General features: G+C 35.5%; 1 protein-coding gene across 2 annotated transcripts in view; it reads right to left on the bottom strand.

Annotated features, from left to right (window-relative positions):
- The window catches only part of drn (doctor no), a 44,574-nt gene extending 20,729 nt beyond the window's left edge, over positions 1-23,845 (bottom strand). The window contains exons 1-2 of one of the 2 annotated variants that reach the window (XM_066294158.1): positions 23,716-23,845; positions 22,004-22,048 (exon numbers count right to left, since the gene is read on the bottom strand). The gene's annotated coding sequence lies outside the window, so the exon portion shown is untranslated. Of the gene's footprint in view, positions 1-4,220; positions 4,646-22,003; positions 22,049-23,715 lie in introns of those variants that run through there. The other variant, XM_066294159.1, reaches the window with a different exon arrangement.
- Positions 23,846-24,013: the final 168 nt, after the last annotated feature.

Raw genomic sequence — 24,013 nt, 5'->3', positions numbered from 1 at the left:
ATATTCGTACCAATATCAATTAACATTCGAGTTGACATTCGCCAGTTTATTTTTATAATATTTATTTCGAAACGTTAATTCGAATATTTCGAAATATTTTGCCTTCTATGACCAGCAATCAATCACGTCCCAAACGAATGTTACGTACATAAAAAAAAAGCTCAAATGTCACAATTTTAAGCAGACATCTTCCATGAATTAACACAAGAAAATAATTCGGTGTTCGAAGCGATAAAGCTGATTTAGAAGCACCGAAAGAGATTCTTATGGATTTAATAGATTTTCACGTGACAACATTATTATTTATTGTTTGTCTTAGGCCATTCCTTGAATATAACAGGACTTAAGTTCTTTATGCCCGCCTTTAGAAAGCAGCTTGAATTTAAGGAGGTGCATGCAACGGACAAAAGTAAACCTCGACGAAGTAAATATTTTTAATTTGACTTTGAACTTTTCTAACAAATAACATTAAGCTTATTCGCAAACAGGGACACCCACGTGGAATGTACGCAGTATGCTTCACAAAAATATCGGATATACGTTATTATGATTTGATAAGCAAATTAGGAAAGCAAATTTTTAAATGTCATTCGCAATTTAACAATAACAACGGGAAAACTATTTTTCCAAGCAATTATCCATTTAACTAATGGATAATGATTGTCAATCAATATGTGATTGATTTGTGATACCATACGGGAGAAATCCACTTACGTAAGCGTGCTGACAGGAAATTTACTTCTACTTAAGCCATATCGCGAAAAATCCTAGTTTAATCACGTGCAAACTTAAAATAATGATACATACAACTGGCCCTAGTAAATTTCAGTAGGACTGATAATTGATGTCTTGAAAATGAAATCGCCGATGACCCCAGGAAAAAACAATACTGAAAGGTTATTACACATTTCAGAAACGAAGGTTGTTTACACATTACACACGCGGTCGTACGGAGACAGATGACGAAATCATTTAGCCGAGAGTTGAAACGTGGTTTAAGCTCGATTTGGCTGAACTCGCCCCTCGTAAATTTTGACGCCCATGAGAAATCAACTGTTGACACAATTACAATAGTTTGACATAAACAAATCCTTTGTGTTTCTGTGATAAACAACAGTCGGGTTTGGCAGAGCCACGTTCAAAACAGGATTTTTTTCTCAATACGACCACATGTGTAATGTGTAAACGTCCTTCGTTTCTAAGACGTAATTATCGCCGACTGGGTTTGTTGAAAGCACATTACTTTTATATATTCCAAATAACATATATGTTTTTATTTGTTTGAAGCATAAAATATTTAAATGCAGTTTTTTTATGTAAATGTACTACCAACCGTTCCAACCTCCTAGGAGGGGTAACCACCCCTTACAATTTTTTAAAACGGAGCAGGGGTTGTGAAACACCCTTTATCAAAGGGAATTTAATGCTCTCTCCAACGAAGTAATTATTTTTCATTTCGATTATTAGTTTGCCAGAATTTGGAGCTGGACTCGGATATTGTCAAGAAGTTGGTAGGGAACACTTTAAAACACTCATTGAAATAATGATTTTTATTTCCGCAAGGTGTTTCAGTACATTTTACAGTCGTTTCGTACAATTTTTTAATTGAAAATAATTGTTTTTTGGGTTTATATAAAAAATGTTATTTTCGTTAAGCATTAATTTTGCCGCAAACTTTTGATCGATATGAAAAAATAAATACGACGTTGGATAGAGCATTAAATTCCCTTTGACGTGAGGTGTGGCACGACCCCCGCTCCCATTTCAAAAATTGCATGGAGTTGTTACCCCCCCCTAAGGAGTTGGAAGGGATGGTAAGACATTTACATAAGATAACTGCATTTTCGAAATAAAACTTGACGTGTTTCACGGTTTTTGCCAAAAGTAACTATTTCACATTGTATTAAATTTATGCGGGACTTTACAATCTTACTGTATATACACATAAGACACGCATCTTGGCGTGGTTATCATGGTCATTATGCCAATCTATCAGCATGTACCGGCTGAACGTTGTTAATTTACTAGTATAGGAGTGGAAAAATAAATTGTTACACACGATAATGGTGGACGACTTTATTCATATAGAGTTCTTAGCCAAACGAATCACAAACCGCAAGTTGCAGGAGTCGTAGCGCCGACAACCTTCGTTATCCACCTCTACCTTTTCACTACAATCAGAACTGAAAAACAAATCATTTACACGGAACTAAAAAATGTTACAACTAACCATTAATTAGATCTTATTCAATTAAGATAAATAATGTATAGTAATGATTACGAGTACGAGTAAGGTATGTCATTCGGCCTGATGCTGTAACGGTAAATTACGTTGAAAATTATTAACAGCGCGAAAAAACTAGCTTAAGGGACCCCACAGCAACAATTTACACGCATTCCTATTTGAACAGAATCATTCCTGCATTCAATACTTGACCCTTGATGTATTTGATACACATGTTCATGGTATATTGTTTATTCTTTGTTAATCTTGGTTCAAAAAAATGGATGTGATAAATCATGCAGTAATTGGTCGGATATAGGGTGTATTTCTATACCAGTTCTACGTTTAAGTCGAGGTGACTCGTGAAAGTGTTAGCAACATTGACTTGCGCGTGGATGCGTCATATGGTGCTGCTTTTCTACCAGAATCGCCCAGTGTACAACGGCGGGATGTGCGGACTCCCGAATGCAGCTGTGTAATCTTGGAAAAGGGCTTAATTTTGAATATGCGCCCCATTTGCGAAATAGTAATAAGTTCTTTTTTAATCCATCGTTGCACTGTTAAAGTAAGACAAAAATCCTTCGGATTCACAAGCTGGATCAAACATTTTTAGAGCTTTCGTCGACTTTAACGCATACGCAATAAAAAAGCATACCCTCATCAAAATAACGAAACATTGTCGCACGTAAAAATATTGTTGTATTGAAAATACTATCTGTGACACCAAAGAGAAACTGAAATTCGGACGATCGTTGTTATTATGCACAAATTTCTCGTAAACATTAATTGAAAACAGAAAAATTATTTTTCTTTTTGTCTTGCTACCTGGAATTGTGACATCAGTGATGCTTACCGATAAACAGTTGATGCAATTTTAATTCTATGTTACCAAGTTTCTTTTTAAATAAAACCACAATTGTGCCAACTGAGCAAAGGAGTAAATTTGAACTTTTGAGCCAACTTGTCATTGTTTTGAAGTTGTTCCTTTTAATTGTAATAAACCACAATAATAGGCAGTTTATAGGCGTCATATTTCGAGTTAACAATTGCTACCTTTGAGGGTTCTGGGGACAAGGTACAGCAGTCAATGGGGTTGTTAGTTTGGTTCAGGTTGGGCTCTCTTTTATGACCTTTATATAAGCCTTGCATAAAATTTATACCTTAAGGCGAATATCAAAGTAACACTTGGTATGGTTCCACAGGCAAGGTGTCTAGTAGTGCAGGCAGTTTTATATGTTTAATACCTCGTCCAAGGCCAAGGAGAATAGTTATTTTGATTCATAATTCTACATATCGTTATTGCAATGGTAAAATTATTAACGTAGTTACAATTTTGATTGCAAGTTTTTCTTCCAACAAAACACGGGAATAAAGAACGCGTATCGGTGCGAACCTCGATTTTTATAGAAACTAGCTTGCTGTTAACGTTCGCAGCACATTAATAATTCAGCCCTTAATCCTGTATATTAAAAACTCAAGAAACTAACGAAATCAAACGCAATCTGGCAACACAGCAACAAACTATGTAAAAATGACGTGATATATACATATATATGAAATTTCTTTTACAATGTCATCATTTATACGACTGTTAATTGCAGTTTTTGTATAAAAAATAACACTGTTCAAGAACAATTTTCCTTCAACAATTTCACCCTCCATTGAGCAAAATCGAACTCGTTTAGTGTAAAGCATTCGTCCAAATTCTACGCCTTCAACTAAAAAGAAATAATTTGGTATGAATAAATTAAAATGATGAATACTAAGGTCGCGTAATGAAAACAATAGTAAGGTGTTTCCGTATTAATTAAATTTTACGGCGCAGAATGACGTAGTCAATTGCGTGTCTGTTAGCTCCACGAATCACCAATCATTTGAACTGGCAGAGCAAAATGACGAGGCAACAGATAAGAATATGATGAGGATGATTCAAACTCCGCACAATTGCCGAAGGACGAATATCGCAACAAAGCATTATCAAAATAAAATTACTCACATTTTTAGCAAAATTATGACCAGAACTCTGTCTATTGCACAACGATTTAATCTCCAGGCGATACACTAAATTATTAAAATGTGACCATTTCACACTGCTGGACACTCGCTACCGTGGACACTAAACGCACACAGAATTGGACACTCAGATGGGCCACTGAAACTACTCTACCTACGCCAGTGGCTGTCAGTCATATCCACAGCCCACAAAAGATTAATGAGTCTAGGCGTATGGCTCAAAATCCACTTCACAATTACACACTGATAATCCAATCAAACTCCGCCACTTTCTGAACTCGCGCTGCACCTAAACACCTAACTAAGAAACAGGAAAAACTGAGGAAAGTTGGGTAATTGATATAGAACCTTATTACGGAGAACCACCCAAAACGACTCTCTACGGAAAACTGACGTTTGCTGGGTTTCGGGTTGGGTCGACACTGTCGAGTGCGCTCGAAATATTCGTCTGCGACTGCGTATCGTTGTGTTGAACAAAGAGATACACGCGACAGACAAAGCGCGATATTAAAAATTGGCCGGTAATCAACATGGCGGCCGCGGCCGCACTGTCGAAGTTAGAAAGTTGTCTTAACACGCAGTGTCGGGGACAAAGGCTGGGCAGTGACAACGTTATGGAGCATAAATACGGATGACTTTGGATTGTCCAATAACAAAAGAAAGAATATTTTTGTAGTATCTTCCTGCCACGCTTCAAATTAAATCGACGCGTTTCTGGTATACTGCAGTTGTGAGGTTCAAAGCTCTCCTCAGACGTTGATTCACTGGGGTGGCTGAACCAAGTTCAATGATTTCAATACGAACATGGAGAACGGTTGATTATCAATTCACACTTGGTTGTGACAATAGTGCTCAATGAACCCTGATCCTGGTTCAAGGACTAACGCGAAGTGACCGAATTAAAGTTCCCTAGGAACGTAATACATGCTCCCGGTAATAATTAAGTGGTGGAAAGAAGCTGAAGTTTTTGGCGATGTCCAAGTAACTTTATCATTTGTTTACTTTAATAACGCGGAGGAGCCGCCATTATTTGCTATATTTGTCGCCTTCTTTGGTACCATTTTCAGCCTATGTCTTATTGTACGTAAACGCTTTGCGCATGCTAGAAATAGATGGTGCGTGATCGGCGTTAATATTTTAGCAGCTTAACTATTTAGTTTACTTCAAATTACTTCACAGTTTTTGCATTCCTGTCCCTTCCTTAAGCTACTAAAAAAAAAAAACGTTAATGACATACAAGAAAAATTATTATAATTTTTTTATGGATGTTATTAAACTGATTATTATATACTGATGTAGTTTGACAGGAGCAAGTAGTCCATCAAGCATTTTCAACATATCTTTGCTCTCTTTTAAAATACTTTCAAAAAATATGTTTCCTACTCATCTATTTAATGCGGCAACATTAGATCAATAGAAGTGGAATGAAATATTGGGAATAATGCGGATTGAAAAGTTAATACAAATAGCATAAAGGGTCTCTAAAAGAGGGGGTGATCTCTAAAATATCACATTGTAGACTCTTGTGCGAAATGTGCATCCCAAGTTGGAAGTAAATATCTCAAAAAATTAAAATTTTAATAACTTGTATACATGTTATCAGTACGCTCTCTTCAAATAATGCTTGTTTACAAAATTGTCACATTTTCTGATTTTTACCGCATGCTGAAAGAACGTACGTTAAAGCTACACAACCTGCATTTAAGAACACGCGACAGAACAAGTTGACTGAGGCCTTTGAAATTTGATGTACTGGCCAGAACGTTTGTTCTAAACAATTTTTTAAAAAATATTTTTTATCACATTTGCCTCTGACACATACTTTATATTTAAGAAGTGTGATGGTGGCAGTTGGTGTGCGAGATGTGAATTATAAATAATTCAATCGACAAACATTCTTCAGGACCTTATAAAATATTTCTTTGCTTTTCTCGAGTATAGCGAAGCACAACAGAAGTATGGACAAGGGTAATATTGCTTGTTGTAGCAGTTCAGGCTGCAGATTGCGCTACGTCCTTGGACTCAAAATTTTCTACCTTAGCATCGGTTTGGAAATATTTCTAAATTATTACGAATAACATTTTCTCATTATGACGTAAGCATGTTAACATCAAGGGAACCGCACCTGCTCTTTTTATATAGCTGTTTAATTCTGCAACTTTTACCTTAGAATTGTAAACAGTAAATCTTTCCAACGTAACAAAACATTTTTAACCACCGCATGTTATACCCGAAACAAGAAGTACTTACTTTCGTGTATTTATGCACAGTTAATGTGCCATATCCCAAGAGTTTAATTTTAGTACTAGCTCGTCCCAAAGAGCTTTTAAATTATGGTTTCCATTGTATTTCATATGCGCATTTATAACAATTTGAGAATAGTGTTGTGTGAAACTACTTTAAATTACTTCACAGTAATCTGAACAGAAGCGCATTTTTTATTTTCACAAAGTAAACGGCCATGTATATATCAAAGAAGCTTATTTTAACTTAATTTTAATTATGATTTTCTGAAAAAATACATGTTAAACGTCAAAAAAATGTCATATGATATGTTCTTTTTTTTTAATATATCATTTCAAGTCAAATGTATCGTAATTTTCGGATATCGAAACCTTTTTCGAACGAAATGTCGATTCGGTAAATTGTCACTTACATCATCGCTTAATTTTTCGTCGTTTGGCTCCTTGGTCGTAACTCCACCGCAGGTTCGTATGCGAAGCGTTATTGAACTAAAGGTAAATACAGGGACGTAAATTTTGGAATACAATTACAACTTTAGCGTAGACCATTATATGAGACAAATAGAACTGATCATAAGACTTCTGAATATGCTCAACACTCCCAAAAAAAAAAAATATATATATATATTGAACGCTAATATTGGTCCAGGTCAAGAAATAACATCAGCCGACTTCAGGAGCCAGTAGCTCTAAAATGAAAAAAATCAGTTTGCTCAATTCGCACCTTTGACGGGGCGAAGCTAAATTAACTTGAGAGTGATCAAACGAGGTTGGTTCAGGTTAGATCTACGAATTACCTTTGAAAGGGGGTAAACATAAATTTAGGGAAAGATCAATTAATTAGGTACGTATTAAATCACGTTCTTGGCGTACTCTCTAATCTGACAACTTAGAACTTATTTTAAAAATCCTTCAATTTTTTGAAATATTCAAAAATATCCCAGAGGACGAATATTTCAATTTAAGATCAGCTCAGTTCTAGCCCAGTTTTTTTTAAATAAAAATTAAGAGACAGTTGAGGCCAACCAGAACATGTAAATGTAAAAAATACGAACTACTCATGCGCAGCACCAATTTTCTTTGCGGTGTGAATTACGTCAGATGTAATAATGACGTGTGAGGTCAGCCGATAAATGCGATCGTATCGAACCGAAATGCCTACACGACTACCTGATTTATGCTGAGTAACATTTCGTATGTCCATTTCCATTTTTGTTGTATGAATCTAAATTAACTAAAAGCTGTTAGAAAAAATTCTATTCATTGCAAACAAGAGCAGCGAACAAAATTTTGACTAATTCATGGTAGAGCTCCAATTGCAAAATGAGGATTGCTACGTTATCTCGACGACTTTTTGTATTTTTCATTTTACACGTAAGCTAAGCCTTATCTCAAAATTGTAGAGTAGCTGTGTATCGACGGATAACGTGAAAATATACGTATACGTTAACAAATTACGTCAATGTTAATGAACTTTAACTGTCTGACCTCTAATTTGCATTAATTCTGAATTAAAGTTAACTGACGTTAGAGTCAGATAAGGCACATATACGTTGTCTGGCGCTAAAAAGTGAGTTTAGTAAAATGTTTAAACCTAACATGAACGTAAATAATGAAACTGTTAACGACAATGTTGACAAAAGGGCGCGGTGTTGCCAAATTCGTCATATGTTTGCCCGATTTGACATTTTTTACTTTACCATTTATATATTCTTATACGAATGATAAAGTAAAAAATTTGACATGATTAATTCATTGCTTCTGTAATGAATTAATCATGCACCGGCAACATCGCTGAATTTTAGCGTTATGAGATGCATCGGTTTTTGGTACTGGCTAATCTGCAAACACTATAGACACATTTTGGGAGAAGTTAATTTGCTTCGTTTATTCAATTCACGTTTTTCATGAGTAAACTAATTCTGAACTAACCTTTGAATTTTGTTTTGTTTATCAAAGTCGATTTAGATGACGCTAATTAGATGTTAAATTGCATTTTGGATGGGATCTGCAATCTGAAGCAACTCTTAATTGTTTAGATGACCGCACGAACCGAGGTAGAAACTTTAAAATTATCTCGAAAACACCGATCTTGGTTCAGTGTGCATGGGAATTCTCCTATTCTTAATTATCCTTAACAAACATTAGAAGCCGACGATCAAAAATTATTTTCCTCCTTTCTGAAAACTCGTTGATCTTTGAGTTCTGTTCCACAAAAAAAGTCTACTTAAAGTTTTTTGAACTGGCGAGGCTATGATTAGGTCGAAGTCAGGTTACAATAAAAATCCGTTTTTGGACCACCAACGTTACAAATTTGCTTAATATTTATTTAATTAATTAATGGCTCTCATTCAGTCTAGGTCAGCATTGGATTTATTTTCAGTATCGTTTCGGATTCGTATTTTCAACGTCAAAATAACGTATTTTAAAGATCGCCCTTAACTTCGAACCTGGCACGCAATTCTCTAATTTTAAACAATAATAATAATAATTTTAAAAAAATTAAAAAAAAAAAAAAAAAAAAAGTTGGTAAGAAACAAAATTAATATCAATATTGACTGAAGTAGGTTCTCCGGGATGTCCCACAAATATGGGCCACTATATGTATTTGAAAACTACGGCTAAGAAGAAGTTGAAATATGGGTTTCATATTAAAGTAAAGATGATATATTGATTAAAAATATTTTCATGAAAATATCACTTCCGGTTATACCGAAAACGAATGTCAACTCACTTATTTTAAATGGAATACCCTGTATATTATGTTATGTTTCGATTCTACGGAACATTATGAACATTTTTCATGTACAATGCTCCATACCTAAGTCCTTTCGATTTCCGCGAGATTTATAATTTTCAAAAAGAAAATTACACTTGCAGCCATTAGTCCATTTTTGAATGATTCGCAAATTGCAGTTTGCATTATTTCGTCATCAATAATAAGCTTGTTTTTTCTGCAAAGTGTCTTGACAGATTCGCCAGTTTTAAAATGATCTATTATGCGACGACTTTTCGCGATGGCTTCGTTTTTCCTGGATATCGAATATCAAATGTATGACATATTCTGCTTAATACTTTGTTACATTTCCCGCAAATAATAAAAATTTTGAGATCGTTTTCTTTTATATAATTTACGGGCGCCGCCATTTAAGAATAAAGAAGAGTACTGAACATTGAACAGTGTTTTTTTTTTAATAAATTGAAAAGGGTTAGGTTTAGATATAGACAATTCAATTGAAAGTAGCACTTATTTTTTATGTTAAATATGTATCCTTTAAAAAAACAAGGAGCTCCTGTTTAAAATATGAGTTTTCTTATAATTTTTAAATGATAATTTTGGGCCGTCTTTTTGAGCGCGCTGTAGGAAAGAACATGATTAAACGCACTGACTCAAGGACGGCAAAGCACTTTGTATCAGAGTGCCAAATTTCACTGCAAGATACTTGGCCATTTGCAAATTATTAGGAAATACATTAACGACTGCAACTGTCTTTTTTTGTAAAATTCTAAATATCTTGAAAACTGTAAAATTTAGGTATAGAACATTATACATGAAAAACGTTCATACTGCTTCGTAGAATCGAAATTTTATGTAATATACAGGGTGTTCCATTTAAAATAAGCAAGTTGAAATTCATTTCCGGTATAACCGGAAGTAATAATGTCGAGAAACTTGCCCTGAAGTAATGCTTAACGGCGGTTCCGGGGCGGAAGAGGGGAGGTGGTTTTAGTGGGTAGGCGGGCGACTTCAGCCATTCCGGAAGCTCGAATCCCACACTACCTGGCCCCAACCACACCCTGGGTCAGGTGTCTTTAGAAGATTTCCACGTCCTCGCAAAAAAAAAGATTCAAGAAACTGTTTTTAATCAATGAATCACCTCTAGATCAGTATGATATTCGAGTTCATACTTTTTCCTAGTCACAGTTTTCAAGATACGGATAGAGGCTCATGTTCGCGGGATATCCTGTGCACAGTAAAACAGTAGAAATGGCTGTAGAAACTAGCCTGACACAATGTCGGAAAAAATACTTCTTCCATAACGAAGACCGACGGAAATTGGGAGGCAGGTAATTTGTAATAATAAAAAAAATGAATAAATGAAGCAATGATAATTATGACTCACTATAACAATGGAGATATGTTGCTATTCACCGCAAATGTTGCTCACATTATTAAAATGGCTTGAAACTCAATCGTTAATCAGTGTAATTAGCAATTCATTTGCCTTAACTTCTACCTAATGCGCGACAGGTAAGTTTAACTCTGTTCAAGGATGCATTGACTTGGATCAATAGAGCCCAATGCCCCAATAGAAAGATAAAAAAACAAATACGCTGGAACGCCTTGTATAAATAACAAATATTATAAATTTTTCAAAAAAGTTTCCTATAATCATTGTCCCTTTCTAGGTAATAGACACTTGAGTCATAAAAGGTGAAATTCGCGTGTTATAATAAAATCAATATATAGTATGAACGCGAATACCTGAGTGGAACAAATTATTGATGATTCCAAGAAAACAAAAAGTTCGTAATGTTTGTCGAAATTTGGTTTTGTTCAAAATACACAGGAATATCCTGGATAACACGTAAGTGGTAACATATGCACATTTACACCAGAAAGAGACTTTTATCAAACACGAATTTCTCGCACCGGTTTACGTGTGTAAAGTGGCAACGTGCGAAACACGAGGTGGCAAATTGTTAGTTCAAGTGAAATGGTGCGAATCTACGTTTTATAGGTAAATTTATTAATCGGGTGCTGCAAATCAAATTTTCCTAATCCTGGCACATAACAGGTGGTACCATTCGAAATTTTTCGTTCACAGTAGTTACTTCTTTCCCACGTTGTGGCCTCCTTTCGATTTTTATTGTCACGAGGCCGTCAAAGTAAATATCTCTGAGGCACACTGAAATATGTTTAGATTACTTAGAATGATAGAAGATTAGTTTTACTACGTTTCGATTGGAAGGAGACACTCATGCTTAATAGGACTGAGTTTTCTACTCGCTGCCTGGCTACGCCCTTTTCAAATACGATACACCTTTAGTACACTTAAATTTATAATTCGTTTGTCGCACAATGGTAGGTAGAGACCCTTAAAGTTATCTTTATGCTTTACGATTTGTAGCACTCCCTTTAGAAAAGTTTCCTAGACTCTCCCAAATTATTGTAGTGCAAATAATGGGTTAATTTGCAGTTATTACTCTAATCTGTATTCAGAACTCTGCCATTACGTACTCCGCTTTAGAAAAGCCCAAACCCTCAGGTAATAATTTGTGTACTCTACGTTAACCCCCTATTAGTATCTGGAATCAGTCATTATCATTATGGCCTGGAGAACCATTCCAAGTATCCATCCGTCTGTCCTCTTCACTGGTCTATTCACTGTGACATGCGGGGGCCCCACGCGGGTTTTCGTTAGGGTCGACGACCCGAATTTCCCTTGCGATGTGCTGAGGGTGTTGGCCCAGCCCAGCCGGGTTGGGATTATTATAACTTTGATTTAGCAAAGTGTCTCTCAGAGTTTTATGATTTTTCAGATGAGTTCTGAAGTTGCACGATCGTGCGAAAAGGTGGTTGAAATAACGTGGTGGGTATGCGCGGTATCTTAAGCCGTACCAACGAAGAAGAGGCTTCGTCACAATCCTTACACACGGGGTGAGAGGAAAATACATAGATTCGTCGGACGAAACACTCCAGATTCACAAATTTCTTTTAAAAGCTTAACGACTAAGCAATGTAGAAATTTACAGGGTAATAATGCACCGGGTGATTCAAGAAGGTGGCTCGCCAGTATAATTTTATTGTTTTTAAATTTAGAAAGTTAAAATTTGGAGGGAAGCTACACGAGAATACAGCCAATTGATTGACATTAATGACGTTTACCTAGCACTTCCGGTTTGACCGGAAGTAACCTCAACTTTCGATTTTTAAATTTAACGCCTTATAAATGTTTACCTTTTAGAGTGTGGAGGTAATTTTGAGTCAAAAAATATATTATTTTTTTGCGAAAAAATTGATATGCCGTTAGTATTTATAGAATGTCGTTAACGACCTTCCGATGCTGCGTGACTTTGTACGAAAAGGTTCCCATTCAAAAACTATTTTTCGGTAGTTAAACTGTTTGTAAAAGAAAAAAGTATGCAATAAAACGGTAAATTAGTATTTTTTCCCGTAATTGTGGCCTAAAATGGTGCCTAATATGTATGCCTCAGTGGCGTGGCTCTATATGGAAAAAACGTATTTTTTTTAATGACATATTTTTAGCTTCAAAAACAACCTTTAGATTCAAAAAAAGTAAAAATTTATGGGGCATTACGTTTAATAATCGAAAGTCGAGGTCATTTCCGGTTAAACCGGAAGTGCTAAATAAACGTCCCTAATGTCAATCAATCGGCTCTACTCTCATATAGCAACTTTCCACGTTTAAAAACGAAAAAATTATAAAGGCGAGCCCTCTTCTTGGATCACCCGGCATGTGACGATTCGTATTCGAAATCGATACACATGGTGATCAAATTACTATGATTTGCCATCGGTATCTTCTCATTTAGGACAATGTTATAGTTAGAAAGTCTCGATTAAATGAGACAAAAATTGAAATACTTTTATAAAAACGATAAAAATGTTAACTCCACACCCTGCATCGTATATAATCTTTTCTTTGATCTCTTGCTATTTTATGTACCATAAATGGAATGCTTACATTCCATTATGATGAGGTGGTGGTCTCTAAGACCACTTCGGGTCTACTCGACACTATAAACACGCTCAAGTGAAAATACACTTTTCGAACACATTCGTCTGTAGAGAAAAATGTAAGCCACTCAAATAAGAAATGTTATTATTGTCATTAGAGGGTACGAATTTTCTCCCGCTTTCGTCGGCTTGTTTACATGTCGCAGCACCCCCAACGGTAGCCCCAGTCCGAATGGGTATCTCCCATCATATCCAGGAAACTTAAAGACTGATATTAGCATTTCTCATGACAACTGATCTGTCACGTCAACTTCTGCCTGTTCTGTCATATCGAACTGACACAAGCATTGAGAGATTACGTCATTGCGCAAAGCTGTTAAAGGTTGAAAGTTAAAATGGCCGAACACCTTAATTTGGTTTAACGCACAAACGTTCGGGCCTCGGCAATGGGTCCGAGAATCAGAATTAGCCTTCAAAGGCGATTACGTGTAAATATACTTGAACACGTACGTCGTTCGAAATAATAATTATCACACGCGCCGAACAGCTGACTGGCGACGATTCTCACTGGCGTTCTACGCAATTTTTATGTTAACTTCAACCTTTAAGTGTGGGTTTTGCGTCGTAAAATTAAGTCGATATAATTATCAGATATTTTACCTTGTAGCTATCTTAAAACGAAAAATTATTATACTTTCACGAAATCGCTATAAAATATTTACATATTTGAAAATTAAGTTTTATGACGAAAGTGCGGTTGTAAGCGTAGTTATATCGGTTTCGAGTTACTGAAAGCGCGGCTTTTTTACGGACGAAGAAACAATCCGGGCATCTATCAAAGTTTGAAATTCGATCAAATGAGGAACCATCTACAGTTTTAGGAGGTGATTTGGGGCATCTTCGTGAACATTCACATTAACCAACATTAATATTAATACTAGAGATTTACAGATGCTGAAGCCAATCACGCACAGAAAGTTTATCGGAAAGATAAAATGTTATATGCCCGAGGTTTCGTTCCAATTTATTTGTAGATATGCTTCTCCGTGCTGAATACAAACACAATACCTCACGATGACGTTAACTTACGGCAGATTTACGTTTCGAACTGTTTTACAAACAACTGGCCACTACGCCGGAGGCGTCAAGACTTGATTTATGAGAAATTTGTTCAAGATGGAAAGCTGCAACCTGCCAAATGTCTTAAAATACTAAATTCTCAACCGTAGTAATTGCCACCTCCGCGCATTGGTCTATTACTGGACGAATAGACAAGCTCATCTATTATAGGATCGTCCTTCACCGACCGAGTCTAAGTCATCTAAGTCATCATCATCGCTCCCCCAGTCACGTTTCTTGCCACAATCGATTTTCAAAGGAGACCCGGACGCTGAATAATTGGGGCGGCCCCCCAAGGTCGCCGGGGGAGGGGGGGAAGGCCGCCCTCAGCCTTTGTTTGGTCGATGAGCCCGGTTTTCGCGTTTCAGCGCGGCATGTCGTCATTTGATCGCAACCTTGTGTGACGAACAATTGCAAGATAATGATGACGTAGGACGCGTTTCAAGAGCGTCGATTGGTCGTTTACGCGGAAGGCGAATTGTTTATTTGGTTTGAAGTGCCTAGTTGGGCGAACGTGGTGTTTTGCAGCAATTTCGTCTGTTTGCTTCATAGATTTAATTATCTTGGGGTGTACAACTGTTGTGTCGAAGTGTCCAATAGTCTGAGGGCTAATAAATCAAACTACCGACAACTTTATCTAGAAGACGACAGAACCACAAACCCCACCTGAACTAACCAATGATGTACCTTACGTCATCATTTCCATAGAAATGCGGAGTTATTTTCTGTGTACAGACTCCTAAACTATAATTTTTCGGGTAGGAAGAGACACAATGGATCAAAGTACTTTCAACTTCATCTATAGTCAATTGTGGCATTTGTTGGTCAGCAGTCGCGTGTGTTTATCTGTATTGCGGGTGCCCCAAAAACGGGACGTTGAGCGCGCTTTTACCTGGCTATCGTTTACTGGAATTATCTTCACCAAAGAGAAGACTCCATCACCTAACTTCCCGACAAGTTTAAGATTACACCAAAGCAATTCTGGATTCGTATCAAATTCACCCCTGCGATGGAACACAAACGCTCCCCACAATTACACTCTGCCCTTCACGAAAGCTTACCAGAATTTCCATATAACATACTTGTAACGTGACCGTTAAGTCAAAATGAATGTTCTGCCAAGAGAGGTGGTTTCCAGCTTCATCAGGAAGATCTTACAATCGAAAGCTTAGTAACAAAAAACTGCTTCCGTTCTCCATTCCAAATGCCATGGTATCAATTTCAGTAAGACCGAATGGCAAAAAAAAATCGATATACCTAACCCTTTATCGACTTCGGAAATTTTCTAATATAGAGCAAAAGAGCTTAAGTAGTTAGGAGTTTCTATCCCGAACTGAGTTTCTGAATTATACCCGTTAAGTTGCAAAGCTAGGTTTTGCCGATATTTCTCTGTTCCGCCTCTGAAACTAGGAATTGTGAGGGGCGTGAAAAAATGGGTGTGAAATACAATTCCATTACTGAAAATATCTGCAGAACCCCTTAAATTATTCGGACACTTACAATCTTCTTCTGTATATAGTAATAATTAAAGTAAACAATTAGGAGGAGGGAGTAGTTTGGTATATATTTGGCATCGGCTTTTGCTTTTAACAATGCGAAAGTATATTTGTAATTCAGTATCAAAACATAGAAAAAATTAAATATCTTAATAAATGAGTCGCTTTTAGGGCCTCAAAAATATTGGGACATTTTTAGTAGATCGTGCTTTTGTCCATAAGAACGAGTCTTTTGTTAGATCTTATATTCTAACAGCGTTCCATGGTACTTATTAAACTTGCTCCTAATACTCGTATGCATTCTTGAGGGACAAAAATGGGTAGATTTTAAAAATAAGGCAAACACCACTTTCGATTTACGGCAATTGATCGTTTTGAACTTTGAGAAGAAGTTATCCCAGAAAAAAATTTACGAAAAACTTAATTTGAGCAAGAGCACGGTTGCCGACATTACTCATCGGTACAAAATTGAAGACAGAATTCTTCCAATCAAACAAACTGTCGGTTCAAAGCTAATAAACGCTCGAGAAGGGCGATACGTCATGAAGACTGTTAAGGAAAATCCCAGAATTAGTGCCCTTACGCTGAAAGAAGCTTTGGAAAATCAAACTGGCAAAAAAGCATCTCCAGAAATGATACGAAGATGCATAAGACCAAACGGTTTCGATGGTCGGGTGGTACCCAGAAAAAAGCCGCAGCTTAATACCAAAAATAAAAACTTTCGAAAAGAATTTGCATCCGAGATGATTTTAAAACCGGAAAACCATCGAACGTATATAATTTTTGCCGACGAACCAAAATTCCACATATTTGGGTCCGATGGCCGACAAATGATATGGAGGAGACCGAACGAAGGACTAAAAACAAGCGATTTACGTCCTACTGTGAAACACGGCGGCGGATCGGTAATGGTCTGGTGCTGCATTTCGGCTAAAGGAATCGGGGGAATTACTGTCCGCTGATGCAACAATGGACAAAATAGTTTATTTAAACATCTTCTCCAGCTCAATCTCCGGTTCTTAGTCCGATTGAGAATGTGTGGCACCAGTTGGTTTTGGAAGGAAGACAACATTCAATAGCAAAGAAAAACGAGCTAAAAGAAGTTTTAATGGAGAAGTGGCGCAAAATTTACTAATTTAATTAAAAAAATTGCGCTTTCCAGGTCTAAACGGCTGCAAGACAATCAATGAGGGCATAAAAAATATTAATGTTTCTTCCTCAGTTGTTTATTATTTGTGAACGTGTCGTTTTTTATATTGTTAATTAATATTAGATGTATTTTTCATTGTTTGCAAGCAAAAACTAATAACAAACACATACCAAAGTCCCGCCTGCTAATTGTTCGAATATTTTGGGGAATCGCTCTATTTGGCTCTAGTTAAGCATTTGAAAACAATTGCTTTGAGCTAAGATGGCAACAATACTGCAGCTTTTCGGCTCGATCAGCCATCACCGTTTACAAAATAGAGCATTTCAGGGGTTTTAATATTCATATTTTGTCAGCAGTTTTTACGGGAAATAACGCCAGTTCGTTATTCAAGGCGCTTAAGAAAAAGATAGCCTTTTTGGCCTTTATGGACCCAAACGTACCTACAGCTTTTTAAGCTGAACTAACGAGATTTTGCCATATATTCACGTCATAACACAAAAATACGACACTATCAACCATAAATGAGGGAATTACGTCGTGGTGTTAGAAAACATCCCACAGCCGGAATGAAATTATTACACTTTCGATTAAATTAGCATTATAAATTGACGCAACGCATGTTTGCGCCGCAAGAGGCAGACAAAGAAACTTGCACAATTCAAAGCACAGGTACACATGTACAGTAACTAATTTATGCTTTAGTACGTTTAAACATTACTTACTCGGTGCTTTTAGCACTTAATTAATTTAAAAAGAATGCAGGGGAAAAAAAATGGAAAATCGTGTTGCGGAAAATATTTACAAGTGCATTGGACAAATCCAATTTTCAGCCGTAGGCCGATGGATGCACGAATCGTCTATCGAGGTAGTTTCCAACGACCACGACCAAAGCATAAACAACGTCCGAAATAAAAATTTATTGTTACCCGTTCAACTGTAAAATATCTAATTGGAAACTAATTGGTCAGTAGGAGTCTTAATTTTTGATTTAAAAAAATATATATAATCATGCCTTTGACGTCACGGAGCGATTGCAAAACTTGCGCAATGTAATCTCAACCAACAAAATTAATGAAGCTGAAAGCAAAGAGAAACACTTAGTTGTTACGTAACTCAATATCACGAATCAATTTCAATGAGTACTGCAGACAGTTTAGAAGTCGAGTTCACCTTTGTGGTGACAATAGTGATAAATTTTAAACTAATTGCTAAAAGAAATCATAATTTTTTTTTATGAGAAAATGCATCACGGATGAGAGGTCCAATCCACCGCTGAAAATACTTAAACCGCCAGTTTTTAATATTCAGATAAATCAGCTTTGAGAGAAACGGAGCATCTGGCCATTATTATATCCCACTTTATGCCTTGACCATATTTTTGCCGAAGCATTTGCTTTAAATCAGTTCAAATCGTCGATTGTACTTTGGTTTAAACGCCGTTAAATTTAGTCATTAACGAAGAAGTGGAATTTCGGAATTGCCCACTAGTTCGAATCAAAACAGCACTTTTCGTAACGCAGAGGAAATATTCTCAATTCGTTTGGATTTGATTGAAAAATGATAAATTTTGCATGTGGATGTTAAGCGTGAGAGCTACGGAGAATAAATTTAATTGACGACAACAGCCGCTAGTTAATTTTAGCAATCATTAGCAATAATACAATGGAGGTCTAAATCGCTTTGAACTGAAGTTCAAATTTGAAGATCTTTTGTGACACATTGGATCGCTTCATCGTATTTATACCTGTTTCATTAAAGCAGAAAGTTTTGATATCGCTTAGCGCGTTGACAATTAATTTGTTAAATGAATAAGCTGTTAATCCTAAAACGATGACTCTTTCCTATAAATCGGTGCGCACTGAACTATTTACATGATCTTTAAATCAGTTTAAATTCAAGATATTTTTTCCAATCATTTGTTTTATTGACAATCAGGTATCATAATATTTATGTCGTGCATATTTTAATTAAATATATACGTCATGATTTATTATAATTTTCTATTTCAAATCGATTTAAACAGTTCTGCGCGAGGTCTTTAGAATTGTAAAAAAATATTAAGTGATTTATTAAACGAATACGCGGGTACACCCACCGACACCCTCGACAACTGTAGATTTGAAACATACGACCTTTAAATCAATTCAAACTCAAGTTCTTATATAAGATGCGTGATGATTGCACATTACTTCAACTTTATTGATCCTAAAAGTTGTTTCAATGCTAAATTTGCATAAATCTAAATAAATCAATTACCACTAGTCGTCTTAAACGTTAAATCAAATCTTTACAATGTAATTAATTCGAGTACTTGTTGATTTAATGATGAATTATTTTCATAAGTTGGAATAACTTTAATTTTTAAATCAATTAAAATTTAATAGTTTTAATTATACGCGATGATTTCACATTACTTTACGTCATTTACTGATGGAATAAGTCTTTAAATCGCTTGACACTTGTCTTTTAATTTGATGAAATACGGAAAACGAACAGTTGCCACAATTATTTCAATTAACGATGATATAAATCGATGGAAACCGAAGCGTATCTCTTAATCGCGAACTTTTAAATCGAAATCTAGAAAGTCTTTAAATCATTAGGTTTTTTTAATTGGCTTTAACGTTAATAAATCAACAACCATGATTCTGCTTAAGTCCTGAATAAGATATTTGTAACGGGTTTAAGGCGGTTGTGAAAATACTTGTTTAATTGAATTATTAAATGACCTGCTGTGAAGTCTAGGGATGAATAATTTCTATAAATTTGTGTAAAACGGGACTTGATGTCTCACCTTTAAATCAACTTAAATTCAAGTTCTTTTACACGTGATATATTCACACTACTAAAACATGATTTACTGCCAAAATAAGTCTTTAAATCAGTTTCAATAGAACATACTTCGTGAGCTACATGACGGCTTAATGCAGTAATACTTTAAAAACGATTTATGGACGCAACTTTATTTTAACAAGTTGATTGATTGCACTGTAGAATTCTTAAATCTGATTAAATCTTTTACCATTATTGAGTTTAACTATGGTTTGAGCATTTTCACTTAATTTATTACGTTTTGTTTATTGATTTATTAAATGAGTATGTCGACTGTTCAACATTAAACACCAAACTCGTTTATATTATTGTTATTATAAGTAACTTGTTTTGGCGAGGTGCGCTTTGAAATTGCATTAAATTATGTATACTTTTCCCACAAATGAATACGCTACTGTTATTCGCATGGAACGAGCGCAACAGATTAGGCAAGTCCATTGACGCTTAGTACTTTTACTCATTTATCAGACGAATAATTTTCCGAGTTTCTGAAGGCCGTTCGATCGAGTGCGTAAAACGACCATTATTTAGACATGTTCGCTTGTTTCTCCCCACATAAGAAATCGAGATACGCACCAACACGATAATTTCAAGGCAACAAACTACATTTTGCAACAAGTAATGTTGGTACGGCAAAAATCTACTAGTCAGTTAAACACCTCGTTCGTGCAATTTTTACTCTTCACCCAACCTTGCGTTGCACTGATATGCTGATTTTCATTTAGGCGTGATCCATATGTTCATGACTCACGTTTATGAACAATAAGATACTTTCTATCATTTTAAGAAAACGTTAAAACTTAAATTTCTCGAACGAACACGAATTCTACTTGTCAAGAGTTATTAGGGAGGCAAAATCCAGTAATAAACGTCATATAACTGCTTAAGCAATTCCTAGGGTTTTTGTTAATAACTTGTTCGATAAACCTAAGTTTCTGAGCACTTAATCTCGAGGCACTTGTGAAACAGCAAAGGCGCTTTTATTTCTCGTACACAAAGGAAACAATCGTTTATTGCTCCAGGTCGATATGCGTGAAACCTTCGTGCTGCACCAGTGATTCGCATTATTCCGTCATTTGCATTCTGACAATTCTAAAAACGTCCTTGGTGGCCGGTCTAGTGAACCAGGAAGTCGTTTGCTTTTTGTTGTCTGATCTCGCCAGAGTTTAGGCATCCAGAAATAGCCGCTTTTGTCTCGCTTATACCTTAATGATGTGGAATTCTCGACGCGAGAGCACTTTTCGTCCATGTATATCTATGGAGATCTTTGTTCCGCTTGAATGCTATCAAATGCCTCAAAATTTCTAGAAGGATCAGATATTTGGGCGTCTGGATTTCTTGTACATACAACAAAAAAAAAAACTAAAATTATCCTGCCGCAGCATTAATATCGGTTGGCAAACATATTTAGGAAATCATTAAAATAAGAAAATATAAATACTGTCTATTTCCAAGTGTTCTATATTTAAAAATTCAGGAACTGCTTCCAGTTGCCAAACAGAACGGGCAGAGGCGGCCAGTGCTACCACGGCGCAGATAAATTAAATTTGACCTAGCAGCTTGCACTGCTCGTTGGAAGAAATCTTCTTTTCCAATAAAAATTTGTAAACATTGTTCCGACTTCGGGATTTCAAGGATTTCGGTATGCTCACTTTCAACTACACGACTAATAGTTCACCAATAAATCACTACTTCACCCTTAGACAATTTAATGTCGCTCATTACACTAGCCACGGATTTATAGGTGTATTAGTGCTGCTAGACACACTCTTAACACTGGTCTCCTTATACAGGATATCTAGCTACTAACAAGTAAAGATCCGTTGATTTAAAGTTTCCATCTTTTTCTTACAAACAAGCAAGGCCGTAACACAATGCCTAAATTTACCCTTCAAAATTCTAGTCGAAAAACTATGATTAAACTTGTTCCACATCTAAGCCAAGGCAATTACGCAAACAGAATCTTAGTTTCAAAATTGCAGGTTCATCATTAGGCCATAGGCTACGGCAGGTATGAAGAAATTAAGTACGTTATTTACGTGTATGGGTGGCTGGCCCTGGAACGTGAAATGACTTATTTAGACCGTATTGCGCTGCAGGTCAACATATTGCAGGGGTTTAACCTTGACTTTAAAATACAAAGTCATAAAACGACAAAGCATTGTGGCTAAATGTGTACTACTAATATTAGAAGAACATAACATGAACCAAAGTTACCCTTACCATGCGTAGAGGAGGTCGCTGGTACACTAGTAATTTTGAGAACATCTGAAACCAATAATAAGTGGCTTGAACAAAATTATATATAGGTTATAAGCCACAAAAAGATATATTTAAGGGACAATACAGGATACAATACTAAACCTATAGATTTAAGGACTGCAGATTGAGGGGATATTCTTTCAGTCATAATAAGACAAAAGTTCCTATAAACAATTTCGGAAAACGCTTCATTTCCAAAATACATAATGAAGTTAGTTAGAAAAAAAAATTAATCCAACGAAATTCAAATTCTTGCCATTTAAAAATGATATATTGGTTTATTTTTGAAACATACAAGAATATACTTAGAAATTTCAAAGGCTGCCTGAGATATGTCTTACAAAAAGAGTAACACAAAGATTTAGTTTATTCACGAAAAACTAAAATTTTCAAAAACATGATATGCTATTCGTCCAAACTGCTAATTTTAATTCCTCCCAATTATCCATCAATTTGCACCATTAAAACTGATAAAGCAGTAAAACAAAATTTAAAAACGCCTACCTTAGGTCAATCTACTTCTTAAAATTAAAGTATAACAACTAATTAGTAATGCTGATTATAACAGGATACAACAAATTTGAAGACCATCTATTTACTAAACCAATCCTTGAGTCACTTATTTTATTTTCAAGGAAACTTGGGTCATCAGGCAAGATGTCCCAGAACAAAAATATTCATATCATGTCTTAACACTCATTTCCAAGAAGGCACAACCTTCAGTTTTATCAAAGTTCATTGACAATCCCAGTTTCTGCTTGAATATCACATGTCTCAGATGTTCTTCTATTGTAGTCATGGTTATTTAATGCCAATGGAAGTTAATACACAAAACGAGTAGTAAATTCTGAAGAATAGTCCAATTTGTCTTAAACAGTTCCTTGAGTTTATGAAATGCTACATCAAATTTGGAACATTGATTCGTGCTCAACAGCCATATTTCATTTTATTTCGGACTTAGAATGTATTGGAGTAAACTCAGGGTACTACATTTACTGAACTAAGGCACCCAAGTAACTTTGTGATTTAATCTTAGTCTTTTTGTGGAAATCCCTGGAAAGTTACTTGAGTCACTTAGCTGAGCACTTATAAGTAATCTCAGGTTACTTAGCTATGCAGGTAAATTAACATTTGAGAGTTCATTAGTTAGCTACTCAACCCCAGTACGTAACTTTCTGAAAACACTTTCTATTACTAAAATTTTGTTATACTGACTTGTTAATCAAATGATTGACTAAAGTTTTTGCTGTTTAGTAATGATGACTAGAATTAAACGTACTAAAATCTTATCACATTTAATAATTTTAAATTCAATAAATGAATTAAAAAATTAATAATTAAAAGTATTTAAAAACATTATTATTAAGAATAATAATTATATTGCTTATTTCAAGAAGGGTCTTCATGATGAATATAACAGGGGTGACAATAGTTTTAAACTTAAGACTATGCCCTACGCTCAATAAATACCAACACCCCATCAACATAGAAAAATGCTTAATCATGGCATTTGAAATCGAAATCTCATTTGAGAACCAAGGAACAGCAAGAAATTAGCAATGGCGCCATTGAAAAGACCATTACGAAGCAACCATTGCAACAGGAACACTTTTTTAAGTTGTATTTTAGGAACTTGAATTATTCTATATTTAAAGAAAAACAAGAATACTTACCAAAGAGGTTTAATTAATGAAAACCACACTAGAAACTGAAAATTGAAAGTTTGGAATAAAATCAGCAACACTTCCAGACCTCACGCCAGTTCACCACAGTATTGCCAATTAAACAGGTGTAAAAACATAAAGCAGAAAATAAATGTCACTGTTCAATCTCATTGTTAGAGAAACAAAATTCCCTAGATGTAGAGAATGTAGTTTTTCATTTCATAATAGAAACCAGATGATTAAACCAACATAATTGCGCTATTATCTTCGTTTTAAAACATCTTTGTACAGGTTATTTTAGCTGTTT

The sequence above is a fragment of the Euwallacea fornicatus genome, chromosome 20 (assembly GCF_040115645.1).
Source record: "Euwallacea fornicatus isolate EFF26 chromosome 20, ASM4011564v1, whole genome shotgun sequence".
NCBI classification, from domain to species: Eukaryota; Metazoa; Arthropoda; class Insecta; order Coleoptera; family Curculionidae; genus Euwallacea; species Euwallacea fornicatus.
The sequence above is the reverse complement of the archived record's forward strand: the minus strand, read 5'-3'. Positions and strand labels throughout refer to the sequence as shown.